This window comes from Lolium perenne, chromosome 3 (genome assembly GCF_019359855.2).
Source record: "Lolium perenne isolate Kyuss_39 chromosome 3, Kyuss_2.0, whole genome shotgun sequence".
NCBI lineage: Eukaryota > Viridiplantae > Streptophyta > Magnoliopsida > Poales > Poaceae > Lolium > Lolium perenne.
The window spans coordinates 114070888-114090209 of NC_067246.2; positions in this window are offsets into that span (position 1 = coordinate 114070888).

Below are 19322 nucleotides of genomic sequence, written 5' to 3' on the forward strand. Positions count from 1 at the left end.
TATTTGATCGGCAAAACATAAATGCCCAGGCACCTCTGGAGTTCATAGAAAGACTGGAAGTAGTGATTGTCAAAGATAAAAGCATCAAAGTTATACCACAATCAATCATATTTTGAGACAAGCATATTATATTAAGAATGACAGTTGTGCTCTCAAGATAGTGCTCAAAGAAATAATGGAGAGACAACATAGAAGTAAAAGATTGACCCTTCGCAGAGGAAAGCAGGGATTAACATGTGCTAGAGCTTTTCATTTTTGAAATCAGGAGTAAAATCATTTTGAGTGGTGTTTGTTGTTGTCAACGAATGGTAATGGGTACACCAACTACCTCGCCAACCGGACTTTCAAGAGCGGCTCCCATGAATTATTTGCATATTTATGTGGCACTCCTTCCAACCTTTCTTACACAAACCATGGCTAACCGAATCCTCGGGTGCCTGCCAACAATCTCATACCATGAAGGAGTGCCTTTTTATTTTAGTTTTGTTATGATGATGACAATCCCCCAACCTTTGCTTACACAAGCCATGGCTAACCGAATCCTTCGGGTGCCGTCCATCAATCACAAACCATGGAGGAGTGTCTATTTAAGTTAATTAATTTGGGACTACGAATCCCATTGCCAGCTCTTTTTGCAAAATTATTGGATAAGCGGATGTGCCACTAGTCCATGTGAGAGTCCGTCAAAAGTAAATGACAAGGTTGAAAGCTAAACACCACATACTTCCACATGAGCTATGAAACATAAACACAAATTGAGAAGCATTTTGAAGGTTTTAAAGGTAGCGCATGAGAATTTACTTGGAATGGTTTGAAATGCCATGCATAGGTATTTATGGTGGACACTTTGGAACAACTTGGTTTTCAGGTGTTTGGAAGCACGAGCAGCGTTCCCGCTCAGTACAAGTGAAGGCTAGCAATAGACTAGGGAGCGACAAATCAAGAGAGCAGTAACTGTCATAATCATGCTTGCGGCAAAATAAATTAACGGAGGCATAAAAGTGATACAAGAACTCTGAAGCAGTATAGGTCATCGAGGCTTAATTGACTTTTTGTTCAGTCATATGCATGCGTGAGCATGTGCCAAGTCGATATAAATGAATTATTCAGAGGAGGATACCACAATGCCATACCTACTTATGAATAAAACAATGCAAGCAAACATCCATGACATGCTACTCATATTAATAAATTGGAGTGAAACATGAGAGATCATAAACTACTAGACTTTCTCAAATAACATATACCTCACATGAACCAACTAAGCATGCTCACATGGATGAGTATATGTACAAAAATGAAAACAAATAGAGTTCATACCAGCCTCTCACCACAATCAGATTGTCGTAGATCATCATTATTGCCTTTTCACTTGTATAGCTTGGATAATATGAAACGAAAACCAAGCTCCAGCCACCGAAGACCATTGAACTCATAATGAACTTTACAAACCAAAGAAGAACAGCAAATATTTTTGGTGTTTTCGAATTAGAAACAAGAACAAAAGGAAACAAACAAACAAAGCAAAATCTTTTTGGGTTTTCTTATAGCAAACTGGCAATAGCAAATAAAGCGAAACAAATAAAAGAAACCAAAGCAAACAAATGGTGAAGAGAAACAACAGAAATATTTTTGGTCTTTTTGTGTTTTGGGAAAGAAACAAAGCAAAAACAAGAAATAGCAAACTAAAAGAAACACAGAAAAGCGAGATGGCAGAAATCTGCCAAAACCTGACAGCAGTACAGAAATCGATTTTTACAAAAATCTTACGTTGCTCAGCTCGAAAAGTTTTAAACTAATGAAAGTTAGATAAGAACCTGGGGAACCTGCACAAAAATTAGCAGCTCAAAATAACGTTCTGGCTGTGCGCACGAATTTTTCTAGTAACAGTCCAGAATCTGTTTTCAGGCAGCACTTCCCCAAATATCATCTCCCTCTCATTAGAAAACCACTCAAAGAGACTAAACAACTATGTGCAAGTATCCAGCAACCATAATATGCAAAGAATGAGTGATGCCGGTATACCTCCCCCCAAGCTTAGGCTTTTGGCCTAAGTGGAGTTCAATCCCATCGAGACCATGAGGTAGTATCTCCGTAGTACGACGAAGATGGATCATATTCCGGGCATGTGCTAGAAGAAGCACCCGGATACGTGACGGTGTAGTCGTGGGAGGCCTCGGCGTCCTCGGAGTCATGCTGCTGGTGGAAGTCTTGTATCTTCATATGTTCATCCACCTCCTCCTTAGTGCACGACCATGATTGCCTGTCAATACTGAACAAACCTGGTTGGGGAAGAGGGATTTCCTTCTCATCCCCGTTAGCAAACAACATTCTATAGAGCATATTATCTAAAGTAGAATCAGCGGTAACAAAATGATGACTCTTCATAGCAGCAATATCGAGTCTCCTAGGGGTCAATGGCACATCATTAGGATCAAGAGGAAGTCTTAAATATGTTAAAATGCGCAATGCAATAGTTCCTCCAAAAATAGGCCCCCTATTAGACAGGCGGCGAGCAATAAGAGAACCAAGGTGATAAGATGTCCGACCAGTAAGTGCAATATTCAAGAAAGCAAGATGGTAACTAGAAATATTGCTAGTGTTCTCCCTACCAAGAATGCTAGTAGCAATGTAATATGCAAAATACTTAATGGCGGGGAGTTGAATGTTCCTTATCTTGCCACGCTGAATGGTGCGACAATCATCATCGGTGATCCCTCGATAGAGCTCCAACAAGTCCCGGGGGTTGTCATCAATCCTACTTGCTGTACCTACAGGGGCAATATCCAATGCACGACAAAAATCTTCCAATTCCATAGTAACAGGATTACCATAGATCTTGAATGCAACTGTCGGCTCGTATTGCGTGTTGTTGAACCTGAAGCTCTCGACGAAAATTTTGGTGAGCATATAGTATTGCTCCCTTTCGTCTTCCACGTAGGTGGTTAAGCCCGCCCTATTGACAAGGGTGAAGAAATCATCCAATATCCCTGCATTTTTCAGAAAATCATAGCATGGAAAAGATGAAGCATTAGGAGCCCCGTTGTCCTCTTCGGGCGCGAAGCTAGGTGCGATGATATCTTCATTGTACGATCGCCTAAGCCGGGTGGCGGCCCTAGAAGGCCTCCCGGTGCTGGTTGTTCCTTTCTTGAACAACTCTCCAAAGTTGAACTTCTTCATCTCTTCTCTGAAATTTTCAACAAGTGATATAAAATTTGATTTGGTGACATATAAATGAGGGAAACTACCATAGGAACTTGCTAGAGTACTAATCATGCATCAAAACTAGTTTATACAACTTAGAACAAGCATGCAAGCTCACTAAACATGTTACCTACAGCAGCAAAATATTCAAGATATACTCAACCAAACAAAATTCTACTTGGATAGGTGGAGGAGTCACATACCGAAGAGCAAATGTGCCAAATTTCAGACAGAAATCTGGGCTGAGCAAAGAGATCGAAAAATCCTGAGCTCTTGAGCAAAAACGCGAGTGAGAGAAAGCTGGTTCGAGTTTTTTCGGGAGAGAGAAGATGCTGGGAGAAAGAGATGAAGTAGTGGGGCAAGGAGGGGCCCACACCACAGGGTGGCGCGCCCCCCTCCTTGGCCGCGCCGGCCTGTGGTGTGGCACCCTGTGGTGCCCCACAGGTCATCCTCTGGTGCTCCCAGGTGCCTCATCGAAAAATAGGACCAACGGTATAGTTTTTGTGAATTTTTGAAAACTTTGAAAAATGCACATTTCTCGGTATTAAGTTTATTATTACTGGCCAGGAAATTTTTTGAAATTTCCAATTAACTAAGGAACTTTGCAAATTAAAAATGCTACAGCAACTAGAGCAAATGGAGGAAGAAAGAGATGTTGTTTACCTCCTCTATGCATATAAAAAAAATATTTGTTAACAAGGTTGATCAGGTCTTGCCACCAAATAAATTTTACATAGCATAAGAAGAAATAAACCTCAAATCAATCATGTTACCTTGAATTGTATTGATATGGATCCAATCACGAGAGTTTGATATTCTTCTTTAGGCTCATATATAGGACAATCAATAGTTCCCACTTTGATAGTTCTCACATTAAAAATAGTATTGACTCCACATACTTTATCAATCTTCTTGGGGAAATAGACGGTATGCTCCTTATCATCAACATTAAAAGTAACCTTTCCTTTATTGCAGTCAATAATAGCCCCTGCGGTGTTAAGAAAAGGTCTCCCAAGAATAATAGACATATTATCATCTTCAGGCATTTCCAACACAACAAAATCAGTTAATATCAAGCAGTTAGTAGTAACTTGAACAGGAACATCCTCACATATACCAACAGGAATAGCAGTAGATTTATCAGCCATTTGCAAAGATATGTCAGTAGGTATCAACTTATCTAAGTAAAGTCTCTTATAAAGAGAAAAAGGCATAACACTAACACCGGCTCCCAAGTCACATAGAGCAGTTTTAACATAATTATTCTTAATAGAACAAGAAATAGTAGGTATACCTGGATCGCCCAACTTCTTTGGAACTTTGCCATTGAAAGAGTAATTATCAAGCATAGTGGAAATTTCCTCATTGGGGATTTTCCTTTTGTTAGTAACAATATCTTTCATATACTTTGAATAAGGAGGCAATTTAATAGCATCAGTCAAAGGGATTTGCAAGAATAAAGGTTTCATCCAATCACAAAATTTATTATAGTGTTCTTCTTCCTTTGATTTTAGTTTCTTAGCAGGAAAAGGCATTTGCTTTTGCACCCAAGGTTCTCTTTCATTACCATGTTTCTTAGCAATAAAATCTTCTTTAGTATACTTTTTATTTTTAGCATGCTTTTCGGGTTCATCTTCTACTTCTTCTTTATCAGAAGCATCATTCTTATCATTATCATTATCATTATCATGTTCATTACCACTTTCAGTTTCAGCATCGGAAATAGAAATACTATTAGGATCATTAACAGGTTCAGAGGATTCTACAACATTTTTATGTTTCTTCTTCTTTTTCTTCTTAGAAGGAGCACTAGGTTCAATGCGTTGAGAATCTTGTTCAATTCTTTTGGGATGCCCTTCAGGATATAGAGGATCCTGAGTAGAAACACCGCCTCTAGTTGTTACTTCACAAGCATGTTTCTCTTTAGAATTATTCCCCAACAAGTCATTTTGCACTTTAGTGAGTTGATCAATTTGAGTTTGAACCATATGAAAATGTTTAACAAGCATCTTAACATCATTGGAGGTTCTCTCTACGATATCATGCAATTCACTAATAGCTCGAGAATTTTCCATTAAATGATTCTCTACTCTCATATTAAAATTTTCTTGCTTAACAATATAATTATCAAACTCATCTAAGCATTGTGCAGGAGGTTTCGAATACGGAATATCTTCCCTAGTAAAGCGTTGAAGGGAGTTTACCTCAATCATGGATGAAGGGGGAATTATCTCACATATATCTTCTATGGGAGGAAGATTCTTCACATCTTCAGATTTAATACCTTTCTCCTTGAGAGACTTCTTGGCTTCCCTCATATCTTCATCATTTAATTTAATCATACCCCTCTTCTTCAATATTGGCGTTGGAGTTGGTTCAGGCATATTCCAATCATCATGATTCCGGCCTATTTTAGCCAATAATTCTTCAGCATCGTCTGGAGTTCTTTTCCTGAAAACACAACCAGCACAACTATCCAGGTATGCCCTAGACTCAATTGTTAGTCCACTATAAAATATATCAAGTAAATCATGCTTTTCCAAATCATGATCAGGCCGAGCTCTAATAAGAGAGCAAAATCTCGCCCAAGCCTCAGGCAATTTCTCTCCATCTCCCTGGTCAAAATTATAGATTCTCTGCAAAGCAATATGTTGATCACTAGCAGGAAAGTATTTACGGAAGAAAACATCAAGCAATTCTTTTGGACTTTTAATAGAATTAGGTGGCAAACTATTATACCAAGTTTTAGCGTCATCCTTTAATGAAAATGGAAAGATTTTAGCAACAAAGTAAGTACGCTTCTTAACATCATCAGAAAACAAGCTACTTAGAGTAGATAACTCAATCATGTGTTCAACAGCACTCTCTTTTTCAGTACCACAAAAGGGTGTTTTCTCAACAATAGCTATATGAGATAGATCAAGAGAAAAATCATAATCTTTATCCTTAATGTTTATAGGAGATGTGGCAAACTTAGGATCAGGAGACAGTTTATATCTAACAACATGTTCTGCAAGCAATTTTTTAATTTTTCTTGCATCAGTAGTAGCATTGCATTTTTCAATAAAATCATCATTAAGCTCCACATAATCTTCATCAGGATCATCACTAAAATAATCAAGTTTAGGTGAATTAACAGGTGTAGTAGCATTAGGAGTTTCAGTATTTTCAATTTGTCTAGACCTAGCAATCGTAGCATCTAGAAAGGATCCCAATGAACCACTATCATCAAGCACAGCAGAAATATTATCAATATTATGAGAGTTTTCAGATTCAGCAGAAGTACCCGCATGTGAAGCATGTGGCGGTGAAACAAGTTTATCAATCACAGATGGTGAATCAAGAGCAGCAGAGGTACTCACAGTTGTACCTTTTCTTGTAGTGGATGGTAATATGGCGACCTTAGTATCGCGAGGTTTACCCATGATGGAGAATTTGCAGCGAACAATATCAATCCAAGTGAACTTCCAAATAAAGCTATGCTCCCCGGCAATGGCGCCAGAAAACAGTCTTGATGACCCACAAGTATAGGGGATCGCAGCAGTCTTCGCGGGTAGTATAACCCAATTTATTGATTCGACACAAGGGGAGACAAAGAACACTTGGAAGCCTTAACAGCGGAGTTGTCAATTCAGTTGCACCTGGAAACAGACTTGCTCACAAGAGTTTATCAGTAGTAACAGTTTTATAGCAGTAGCAGTAGTGAAATAACAGCAGCAGAGTAATAAAGACAGCAGTAGTGATTATAGTAAACAGTAGGATTAAAATACTGTAGGCACGGGGACGGATGAACGGGCGTTGCATGGATGAGAGAAACTCATGTAACAATCATAGCAGGGCATTTGCAGATAATAATAAAACGGTGTCCAAGTACAAAGCAATCAATAGGCATGTGTTCCAATTATAGTCATACGTGCTCGCAATGAGAAACTTGCACAACATCTTTTGTCCTACCAGCCGGTGGCAGCCGGGCCTCAAGGGAAACTATTGGATATTAAGGTACTCCTTTTAATAGAGTACCGGAGCAAAGCATTAACACTCCGTGAACACATGTGATCCTCACATCACTACCATCCCCTCCGGTTGTCCCGATTTCTGTCACTTCGGGGCCATTGGTTCCGGACAGCGACATGTGTATACAACTTGCAGGTAAGATCAATAAACAATGAATATCATGATGAAACAATAACATGTTCAGATTTGAGATCATGGCACTCGGACCCTAGTGACAAGCATTAAGCATAGCAAGTTGCAACAATATCATCAAAGTACCAATTACGGACACTAGGCACTATGCCCTAACAATCTTATGCTATTACATGACCAATCTCATCCAATCCCTACCATCCCCTTCGGCCTACAGCGGGGGAATTACTCACACATGGATGGGGGAAACATGGCTGGTTGATGTAGAGGCATTGGCGGTGATGATGGCGATGATCTCCTCCAATTCCCCGTCCCGGCGGAGTGCCAGAACGGAGACTTCTGGCTCCCGAGACGGAGTTTCGCGATGTGGCGGCGTTCTGGAGGCTTTCTGGCGACTTCAACTTCTCTCCGTGCGTTTTTAGGTCGAGGCCGATAAATAGTCCGAAGGAGGGCGTCGGAGGCCGGCCGAGGGGGCCACACCATAGGGCCGCGCGGGCCCCCCTAGGCCGCGCCGCCTTATGGTGTGGGGACCTCGGGCCTCCACCTTACTTGACCTTCTGGCTCCGTCAGTATTCTGGGAAAATAGGGCCTTCTGCATAAATTCCGAGGATTTTCCCGAAAGTTGGATTTCTGCACAAAAACGAGACACCAGAACAGTTCTGCTGAAAACAGCGTTAGTCCGTGTTAGTTGTATCCAAAATACACAAATTAGAGGCAAAACAATAGCAAAAGTGTTCGGGAAAGTAGATACGTTTTGGACGTATCACTCCGCATGTTGATCTTCCTGGCCACTTGCCTCACAAGCACGAAGTTATCATGCAGACTCCGGTGTTTGATGAATGCAGACTGGTTCATGCTGACAATTTCTCCCAGTCTCGGCCGGAGCCGATTAGCGATGATTTTCGAGAACAGTTTCGCAAAGTTATGCACCAAGCTTATTGGCCTATAGTCCTTGATCTCCTCTGCGTCCGGCCTCTTAGGTATCAAGGTTATCAAAGCTTGGTTTAGCCAGGCAAAACCTCTACCATCCCCCACACAGAGCTTCATGATCCCCGCCAGGATGTCTGGCTTAATGATTGGCCATGCCCGCTGATAGAAAGCGCCAGTGAACCCATCCGGGCCCGGCGCCCTGTTGATGACCCACAAGTATAGGGGGTGTATCGTAGTATCTTCGATAAGTAAGAATGTCGATCCCAACGAGGAGCAGAAGGTGTTGACAAGCAGTTTCGATGAAGGATTCACTGTAAATGCTCACAGACAAGTATTCAGGGGGTTTTGATGTAACAGTTGAATAAAGTACGAGTATGTAAAGTGCGAGAGTAACAATTGCAGCGAGTGGCCCAATCCTTTTTAGCACAAAGGACAAGCCGGTTTGTTTACTTATAATTACCAAACGTTCTCGAGGACACACGGGATTTTAGTCTAGTGCTTTCGCTACATACGGCTAAATAATCTTCATTGTTATGATAAGTGTTGTGTGGGTGAACCTATGCTAATGTACCGCCCTTCCTAGGACTAATACATACTTGTGATTATACCCCTTGCAAGCATCCGCAACTACAAGAAAGTAATTAAGAATAAATCTAACCACAGCCTTAAACTCTGAGATCCTGCGATCCCTCCTGCATCGATATACCAACGGGGGTTTAGGTTTCTGTCACTCCGGCAACCCCGCAATTAGCAAACGAATACAAGATGCATTCCCCTAGGCCCATAAATGGTGAAGTGTCATGTAGTCGACGTTCACATGACACCACTAGAAGAATAACACCACAACTTAAATATCACACCATTGAATATTACTCAACCATAGTTCACTACTAACATTTAGACTTCACCCATGTCCTCAAGAACTAAACGAACTACTCACGAGACATCATACGGAACATGATCAGAGGTGATATGATGATGAATAACAATCTGAACATAAACTTGGTTCAATGGTTTCACTCAATAGCATCAACAACAAGTAGAGATCGATACCGGGAGAGTTTCCCCTATCAAACAATCAAGATCAAACCCAAATTGCTACGGCGGTGACGGTGTCCAGCGGTGATGACGGCGGTGATGATGGTGGAGATGATGATGATGGTGATGGCGATGATGTCCAGCTCGATGACGGTGACGATGGCGTCGATTTCCCCCTCCCGGAGGGAATTTCCCCGGCGGATTCCTGCCCGCCGGAGAGCTCTTTTCTCTCTGGTGTTCTCCGCCCCGCAGAGGCGGCTGTAACTCTTCGCGAGGTACCCTCTGTGGCTTAGGTTTTCGGGACGAAGGATTTCGCGAAGAAAAGGAGGCGAAAGGGGTCGTGGGCCCTCCACACCACATGGCGGCGCGGCCAGGGCCTGGGCCGCGCCGCCCTAGGGTGTGGGCCCACCCTGGGTCCTCCTGCCCCTCCTTCTGGCTTCCTTCGTCATCTTGAAAAATAGGATTTTTGGTATAATTTCCTCCCACAGTTGATCTTCCGAAATATTGCGTTCTGACGGTGCTTTTTCCAGCAGAATCCTGGCTCCGGTGCTTGATCCTCCAATAATGATGAAACATGCAAAATAGATGAAATAACATAAGTATTGTGTCCCAATATGAAATATATCAATGAATAACAGCAAATTATGATATAAAATAGTGATGCAAATTGGACGTATCAACTCCCCCCAAGCTTAGACTTCGCTTGTCCCCAAGCGAAACTGAACTCGATAGACATGACCACATGTTTATGGAGTGAAGAGTCGATAAATAAAATACGGACAAGAAGCATCATATTCATTCACACAGGACATTATAGTAAACAACCTCTTATAACTCATATTGAAACAAGTATAAGGTAATCACAAGTAAAGGTGCATGAGAAATCATGATTGGTGATGGCAAACTTCGTTCTTGGTCAGAGAACAATTAACAGATTATATTTATCTCATTGAGCAGCGCTCTCATGTTAAAGTTTATAGGGCACAACTTGCATACTCAATCATAATAGTCTTCTCATGATCATTGATAACTTGCAAAGCTATATTCATTCAGATAAAACTTGTACTAAACCAGGAAGAATAAAAGACATGATGTAGAAAATCACAATATAATGGTTTGATCACAACTACTCAAATGCTTGCTTGAGATAGAGGTAAATAGGTTTACTGACTCAACATAAAGTAAAAGACAGGCCCTTCGCAGAGGGAAGCAGGGATTAAATCATGTGCTAGAGCTTTTTCAGTTTTGCAATCATATAAAGATAATAAAAGTAACATTTTGAGAGGTGTTTGTTGTTGTCAACGACTGGTAGCGGGTACTCTAACCCCCTTGCCAGACAACCTCCTAAGAGCGGCTCCCATATTATTTTCATTTTGTGTGGCACTCCTTCCAACCTTTCTTTCACAAACCATGGCTAACCGAATCCTCGGGTGCCTGCCAACAATCTCATACCATGAAGGAGTGCCTTTTTATTTTAGCTTTATTATGATGATGACACTCCCCCCAACCTTTGCTTACACAAGCCATGGCTAACCGAATCCTTCGGGTGCCGTCCATCAATCACATACCATGGAGGAGTGTCTATTTAGTTTAATTAATTTGGGACTGGGAATCCCATTGCCAGCTCTTTTTGCAAAATTATTGGATAAGCGGATGAAGCCACTAGTCCATTGGTGGGAGTTGCCCAACAAGATCGAAAGATAAAACACCACATACTTCCTCATGAGCTATGAAACATTAACACAAATAAGAGATACTAAGTTTTGAATTGTTTAAAGGTAGCACATGAAGTATTTACTTGGAATGGCAGAAAATACCATATAATAGGTAGGTACGGTGGACACAAATGACATAGGTTTGGTTTAAGGTTTGGATGCACGAGAAGTAATCCCTCTCAGTACAGGTCTTTGGCTAGCAAGGTTAATTAGCAAGCATAAGAGTCAAGGGAAACAAACAAACATACATATGATAGAAACAATCATGCATCTTCCTTGTAAGCACAAACAATTTTAACTTCAGAATAGTAAGCTACGAGCTAACAAGAAAGACAATGAAACATCTACATGTATTTCTCTTTTCTATTTAAACCTCAAAGTGTTGTTGCTATTGACCAATGCTAAGTTTGCCAAAACCAAATAGATTTATTCAATGCTCCCAAAGTGATACCAATACTAACAACAAGGTGAATCATATAGTAGAGATTGCAAACTAAAATAAGATGTGCAATATGTAAATGATAAGACTTCTCATTAATATTCCATAACGATAACTCACACCAAGGGATACATAGATAACCAACTAAAGAGAGATACTTCCACTGCAACCCATCTTATATGATAACTTCCCTACTCATGATATGACACTACTTGACAATAAAAGTAAAAGGTAGTGATAATGTGATACCGCGGCACTCCCCCAAGCTTGGAACAAACCAAGGGGATGCCAATACCGATGATGAATTACTCCTTCGGCGATGGTGATGATGAATTCCTGACAAGCTTCTCAATAAGCTCCTTCAACTTCAGTTTCTCAGCTTGACAATTCTGCACTAAGATTCGAAGAGATTCATTGTTATCTGAAGTTGGCGATGACGACCTTGTGATGCGAATCGAGTGGTATTCAATCATTCTTCGAAGACGGCAATTCTCCTCCTGGAGTATCTCCACTTCTCTTCTTAGAGCCCGATATTGATCACAAAACTCATCGGTAATCCGTAGAACTTCTTCCATCATGGGGAAGGAGTCGAGGCTAAGAGCGGGTGGTAAAGGTCCCTGCAGGTTATGAGAAAAAGAACGTCGAGTGTCAACAGATCCCACTAAGATTTGCTTGCTCCCTCCGGCTTGCTGCTCTTGTCTTGATGGCACCTCCTTCACTTCTTCCTCCGAAAGCCCCTTGCCCTTGTTGTTGGAGGCCATGGTGCTTCTAGACCAAAAACAGATCCTGACAGAAACAACTCAAAACAAAACACGTCGAAAACACGATATACGGACCTCCAGGGGTCCGGGGGATTATATAGCAAAAATTTTCTCGACAAAAGGAAAGCACCAGATCGAACCAGAGTCGGAAAGGGGCGACGGGGCGGCCAAACCATAGGTCGGCGCGGGCCCAGGCTTGGCCGCGCCGGCCTATGGTGGCGCCCCCTCGTGCGTCCTTTCCACTCCGTTTCGAACTCGTAATTTCTCATATTTTCCAAAAATAGCGAAAATATTGTTCGGAAAGTAAATTGCGTACTTTTCATTACCAAGATCGTTACCTATTCAAAGTCGAGTTACGGACTGTCAATTTGCCCTTTGATGAAAGCTTCCGGTGTTTCCACTTGAATAATATCAACATCAACATTATAAGAATCACCCGAGATATAATGCTTGAGTCTTTGTCCATTCACCACTTGCGTAGCATTGCCTTGGAGAGAGCTAATTTTGATTGCTCCTGAACGATACACCTCCTTGACAACATATGGTCCTTCCCATTTCGAGAGTAATTTCCCTGCAAAGAATCTGAGACGAGACCGATACAATAGGACTTTATCCCCAATATTAAATTCTCTTTTGATAATCCTCCTATCATGCCATTTTTTAACTTTCTCTTTAAAGAGTTTAGCATTTTCATAAGCTTCACTTCTCCATTCATCTAGAGAACTCAATTGCAGCAACCTCTTATCACCGGCAAGTTTAGGATCTTTATTTAATTCTCTAACAGCCCAATAAGCTTTGTGCTCTAGTTCTAAAGGTAAATGACAAGCTTTCCCATAAACCATTTTATAAGGTGACATTCCCATGGGATTTTTATAAGCAGTTCTATAAGCCCAAAGTGCATCCTTCAATTTACTAGCCCAATTCTTTCTAGTTTTATTAACAGTCTTTCCCAAAATAGATTTAATCTCTCTATTCGATAATTCTACTTGACCACTAGTTTGAGGATGATAAGCGGAAGCAATTCTATGATTAATACCATACTTAGCAAGAGTTTTTCTAAAACCTCCATGAATAAAGTGAGAACCTCCATCAGTCATAATATATCTAGGTACTCCAAATCTAGGAAAAATAATATCTAAGAGCATTCTTAAAGAGGTCTCATCATCAGCACTTTTTGTAGGTATAGCTTCCACCCATTTAGTAACATAATCAACAACAACAAGTATATGAGTGTTACCTTCCGAAGACGGAAAAGGTCCCATGAAGTCAAATCCCCAACAATCAAACGGTTCAATAACAAGAGTATAATTCATTGGCATTTCATTACGTCTGGAGATATTACCAACCCTTTGGCATTCATCACAAGATAAAATAAACTTTCTCGCATCCTTGAAGAGAGTTGGCCAATAAAAACCTGATTGTAGGACCTTTTGCACGGTTCTTTCTCCGGCGTGATGTCCTCCATAAGCACTACCATGACATTTACTCAATATCTCCTGTTGTTCATATTCGGGGACACATCTTTGCATAATACCATCCACTCCTTCTTTATATAAGTGTGGGTCATCCCAGAAATAATGCCTCAAATCATAAAAGAATTTCCTCCTTTGCTGAGCTGAAAAGGTTGGAGGCAAGTACTTGGAAACAATAAAGTTAGCATAATCAGCATACCAAGGACTGTCTCGCGAGCTCACCTTTATTACAGCCAATTGTTCATTTGGAAAACTATCATTAACAGGAACAGGATCATAAGCAATATTTTCCAATCTAGACAAATTATCAGCAACAGGATTATCAGCACCTTTCCTATCTACAATATGTAAATCAAATTCTTGCAAAAGAAGTACCCATCTAATAAGCCTCGGCTTAGCATCTTTCTTTGTCATAAGGTATCTAATTGCAGCATGATCAGTATGAATAGTAACTTTTGAATCAACAATATAAGGTCTAAATTTATCACAAGCAAAAACTACAGCTAATAATTCCTTTTCAGTTGTAGCATAATTTATTTGAGCAGCATCAAGAGTTTTACTAGCATAATGAATAACATTCAGTTTTTTATCTACTCGCTGTCCAAGAACAGCGCCTACAGCAAAATCACTAGCATCACACATAATTTCAAAGGGTAAATTCCAATCAGGAGGTTCAACTATAGGAGCAGTTGTTAAGGCTTTCTTCAGAGTTTCAAAAGCTTCCTTACAATCATCATCAAAAACAAATGGTACATCTTTTTGAAGAAGATTAGTAAGAGGCTTTGAAATCTTGGAGAAATCTTTAATAAATCTCCTATAAAACCCAGCATGACCAAGAACACTACGAATACCTTTTACATCCCTAGGATAGGGCATCTTCTCAATTGCTTCAACTTTAGCTCTATCAACTTCAATACCTCTCTCAGAAATTTTATGTCCCAATACAATTCCTTCATTAACCATAAAGTGGCATTTCTCCCAATTAAGAACAAGGTTAGTTTCTTCACATCTCTGCAAAACTTTATCAAGGTTTCGCAAGCAACTATCAAAAGAATTCCCATAGACGGAAAAATCATCCATGAATACTTCTACAATACTTTCACAAAAACCATGAAAAATAGCAAACATGCATCTTTGAAAAGTAGCAGGAGCATTACATAAACCAAAAGGCATGCGTCTATAAGCATAAGTTCCATAGGGACAAGTAAAAGTGGTTTTCTCTTGATCTTTAGCTTTAACAGCAATTTGTGAAAACCCAGAATAACCATCAAGAAAGCAAAAATGAGTATTTTTAGATAATCTTTCTAGCATTTGATCAATAAATGGTAAAGGGTAATGATCTTTCTTAGTAACTTTGTTAACTTTTCGAAAATCAATGCACATTCTATACCCTACAACTACTCTTTGAGGAATGAGCTCATCATTATCATTAGGCACAACAGTCATACCTCCTTTCTTGGGAACGCAGTGCACAGGACTAACCCATCTACTATCAGCAATAGGATATATAATACCAGCTTCAAGAAGTCGTAATACCTCATTCCTTACCACTTCCTTCATCTTTGGAATTAAACGACGCTGATGTTCAACAACAGGCTTTGCATCATCTTCCATATTAATAGCATGTTGGCAAATAGAAGGAGAAATCCCTTTCAAATCATCAAGAGTGTAGCCAATAGCTCCTCGGTGCTTCTTCAATATTTCCAATAACCTTTCTTCCTCAATCTCTGAAAGCTTAGAACTAATAATAACATGATATATTTTCTTATCATCAATATGAGCATATTTAAGATTATCAGGTAAAGGCTTTAAATCAAAAACAGGATCTTCCTTTGGTGGCGGTGTTGTACCCAAATCTTCCACCGGTAAATCATGCTTGAGAATAGGTTGGCGAAGAAAAAATTCCTCAAGCTCATCTCTTTCTTTCCTAAAAATTTCGCTCTCGCTATCCTCCAAATGTTGCTGCAAAGGATTATTAGGAACAAGAACAATAGATGCACATTGCTCCATTTTAAAATCATTACTAGGCAAATCAGCTTTATAAGGAGTTTTAGTAAATTTAGAGAAGTTAAACTCATAAGATTCACCAGCAAATTTAGTCAAAATTTTCTCTTTCTTGCAATCTATAATAGCTCCACAAGTATTTAGAAAAGGTCTACCAAAAATAATAGGACAATAATCACTAGCAGCAGAACCAAGTACCAAGAAGTCAGCAGGATATTTAATCTTACCGCATAAAACTTCCACATCTCGAACAATACCAATTGGAGAAATAGTTTCTCTATTAGCCAGCTGAATAACCACATCAATATCTTCAAGTTCACAAGAATCAATTTCGTGCATAATCTCCGTGTAAAGCTCATACGGAATAGCACTAACACTTGCACCAATATCACATAATCCATAATAGCAATGATCACCAATTCTAACAGATAGCATAGGAACACTAGCTTGTTTGGGTTTATTAGGATGTGAAACAATATTAGAAGCATCTTCACAGAAAATAATATGACCATCCTCCACATTTTCAGTCACAAGATCTTTAACTATTGCAACAGCAGGTTCAACTTTTATTTGTTCTTCAGGTTCTACAGGTTTCTTTTCACTTTTATGAACCGCACTATTTATAACAGAGTACTCCTTCATTTTAGCAGGGAAAGGAGTTTTTTCAATGTAAACTTCAGGAATAACATGATCAGCAGTTTCAACTACAACGCATTTATTAATAGATGAATCAATTTTATCTTTATACGGCTCATGATACTTATCAAAATTCTTCTTTGGCAATTCATAATGAGAGGCAAAAGCTTTATGAAGATTTACAGCAACTTGAGAATCAAGACCATATGTAGCACTCATATTACGAAATTTATCAGTATCCATAAAAGCTTCAATGCATTTATAATCATAAATTATACCTGATTCTCTATCCTTGTCGTTCTCCCATCCTTCAGTATTTTCTTGGATCCGATCAAGAAGGTCCCTTTTAAACTCTTCTTTGTTGCGTGTAAATGATCCAGAACAAGAAGTATCCAGCAAGGTCTTGTCTTGAAAAGAAAGTCTTGCATAGAAATTATCAATAATAACATTACCAGGAAGCTCATGAATGGGGCATTTGAGCATTAAAGACTTCAATCTCCCCCAAGCTTGGGCAATACTCTCTCCATCATGAGGCCAACAATTATATATGCGATTCCGATCCTTATGAATTTCACTTGGAGGATAGAACTTAGAATAAAACCGGGGCACAATATCATTCCATTCAAGAGAATCCCCATTATCCAGTAATTTATACCAATGCGCCGCCTTACCAGACAGTGATAAAGAGAATAATTTCTTCCTCACTTCATCCATAGCAATACCTGCACATTTGAATAACCCGCATAATTCATGCAAAAACAGTAAATGATCACCGGGGTGGACAGTTCCATCCCCTTCATAGCGGTTATCCATAACACGTTCAATAATTTTCATAGGTATTTTATATGGTATCACTTCCTCACCTGGCGCCTCATCCACTACCGTTGCAGTAGTAGTAGATTTCCCAAATAGAAATTGAAGAGAAGATCTCTCCATAATGACTTATAGCAGCAGGCAGAAATAAAATCAGCACAACAGTAAAGGTTTTCCTTACCAATTCCACTTACCAATAGCGCTTCACTCCCCGGCAACGGCGCCAGAAAATAGTCTTGATGACCCACAAGTATAGGGGGTGTATCGTAGTATCTTCGATAAGTAAGAATGTCGATCCCAACGAGGAGCAGAAGGTGTTGACAAGTAGTTTCGATGAAGGATTCACTGTAAATGCTCACAGACAAGTATTCAGGGGGTTTTGATGTAACAGTTGAATAAAGTACGAGTATGTAAAGTGCGAGAGTAACAATTGCAGCGAGTGGCCCAATCCTTTTTAGCACAAAGGACAAGCCGGTTTGTTTACTTATAATTACCAAACGTTCTCGAGGACACACGGGATTTTAGTCTAGTGCTTTCGCTACATACGGCTAAATAATCTTCATTGTTATGATAAGTGTTGTGTGGGTGAACCTATGCTAATGTACCGCCCTTCCTAGGACTAATACATACTTGTGATTATACCCCTTGCAAGCATCCGCAACTACAAGAAAGTAATTAAGAATAAATCTAACCACAGCCTTAAACTCTGAGATCCTGCGATCCCTCCTGCATCGATATACCAACGGGGGTTTAGGTTTCTGTCACTCCGGCAACCCCGCAATTAGCAAACGAATACAAGATGCATTCCCCTAGGCCCATAAATGGTGAAGTGTCATGTAGTCGACGTTCACATGACACCACTAGAAGAATAACACCACAACTTAAATATCACACCATTGAATATTACTCAACCATAGTTCACTACTAACATTTAGACTTCACCCATGTCCTCAAGAACTAAACGAACTACTCACGAGACATCATACGGAACATGATCAGAGGTGATATGATGATGAATAACAATCTGAACATAAACTTGGTTCAATGGTTTCACTCAATAGCATCAACAACAAGTAGAGATCGATACCGGGAGAGTTTCCCCTATCAAACAATCAAGATCAAACCCAAATTGCTACGGCGGTGACGGTGTCCAGCGGTGATGACGGCGGTGATGATGGTGGAGATGATGATGATGGTGATGGCGATGATGTCCAGCTCGATGACGGTGACGATGGCGTCGATTTCCCCCTCCCGGAGGGAATTTCCCCAGCGGATTCCTGCCCGCCGGAGAGCTCTTTTCTCTCTGGTGTTCTCCGCCCCGCAGAGGCGGCTGTAACTCTTCGCGAGGTACCCTCTGTGGCTTAGGTTTTCGGGACGAAGGATTTCGCGAAGAAAAGGAGGCGAAAGGGGTCGTGGGCCCTCCACACCACATGGCGGCATCTCTCGGATGGTGCTCCAAACCTCAGCCTCCGTGAACATGGAGTCCAAATCGCTCAAATCCGCCACAGGGATGTTTAAGACCTCCAAATTTAAGGTGTGCTCTTGATACGTCTCCGACGTATCGATAATTTCTTATGTTCCATGCCACATTATTGATGTTATCTACATGTTTTATGCACACTTTATGTCATATTCGTGCATTTTCTGGAACTAACCTATTAACAAGATGCCGAAGTGCCAGTTGCTGTTTTCTGCTGTTTTTGGTTTCAGAAATCCTAGTAACGAAATATTCTCGGAATTGGACGAAATCAACGCCCAGGGTCCTATTTTTCCACGAAGCTTCCAGAAGTCCGAAGGAGAGACGAAGAGGGGCCACGAGGGGGCCACACCCTAGGGCGGCGCGGCCCCCCCCTTGGCCGCGCGGCCCTGTGGTGTGGGGCCCTCGTGCCGCCTCCTGACTTGCCCTTCCGCCTACTTAAAGCCTCCGTGACGAAACCCCCAGTACCGAGAGCCACGATACGGAAAACCTTACTGAGACGCCACCGCCGCCGATCCCATCTCGGGGGATCCAGGAGATCGCCTCCAGCACCCTGCCGGAGAGGGGATTCATCTCCCGGAGGACTCTACGCCACCATGGTCGCCTCCGGTGTGATGTGTGAGTAGTCTACCCCTGGACTATGGGTCCATAGCAGTAGCTAGATGGTTGTCTTCTCCCCATTGTGCT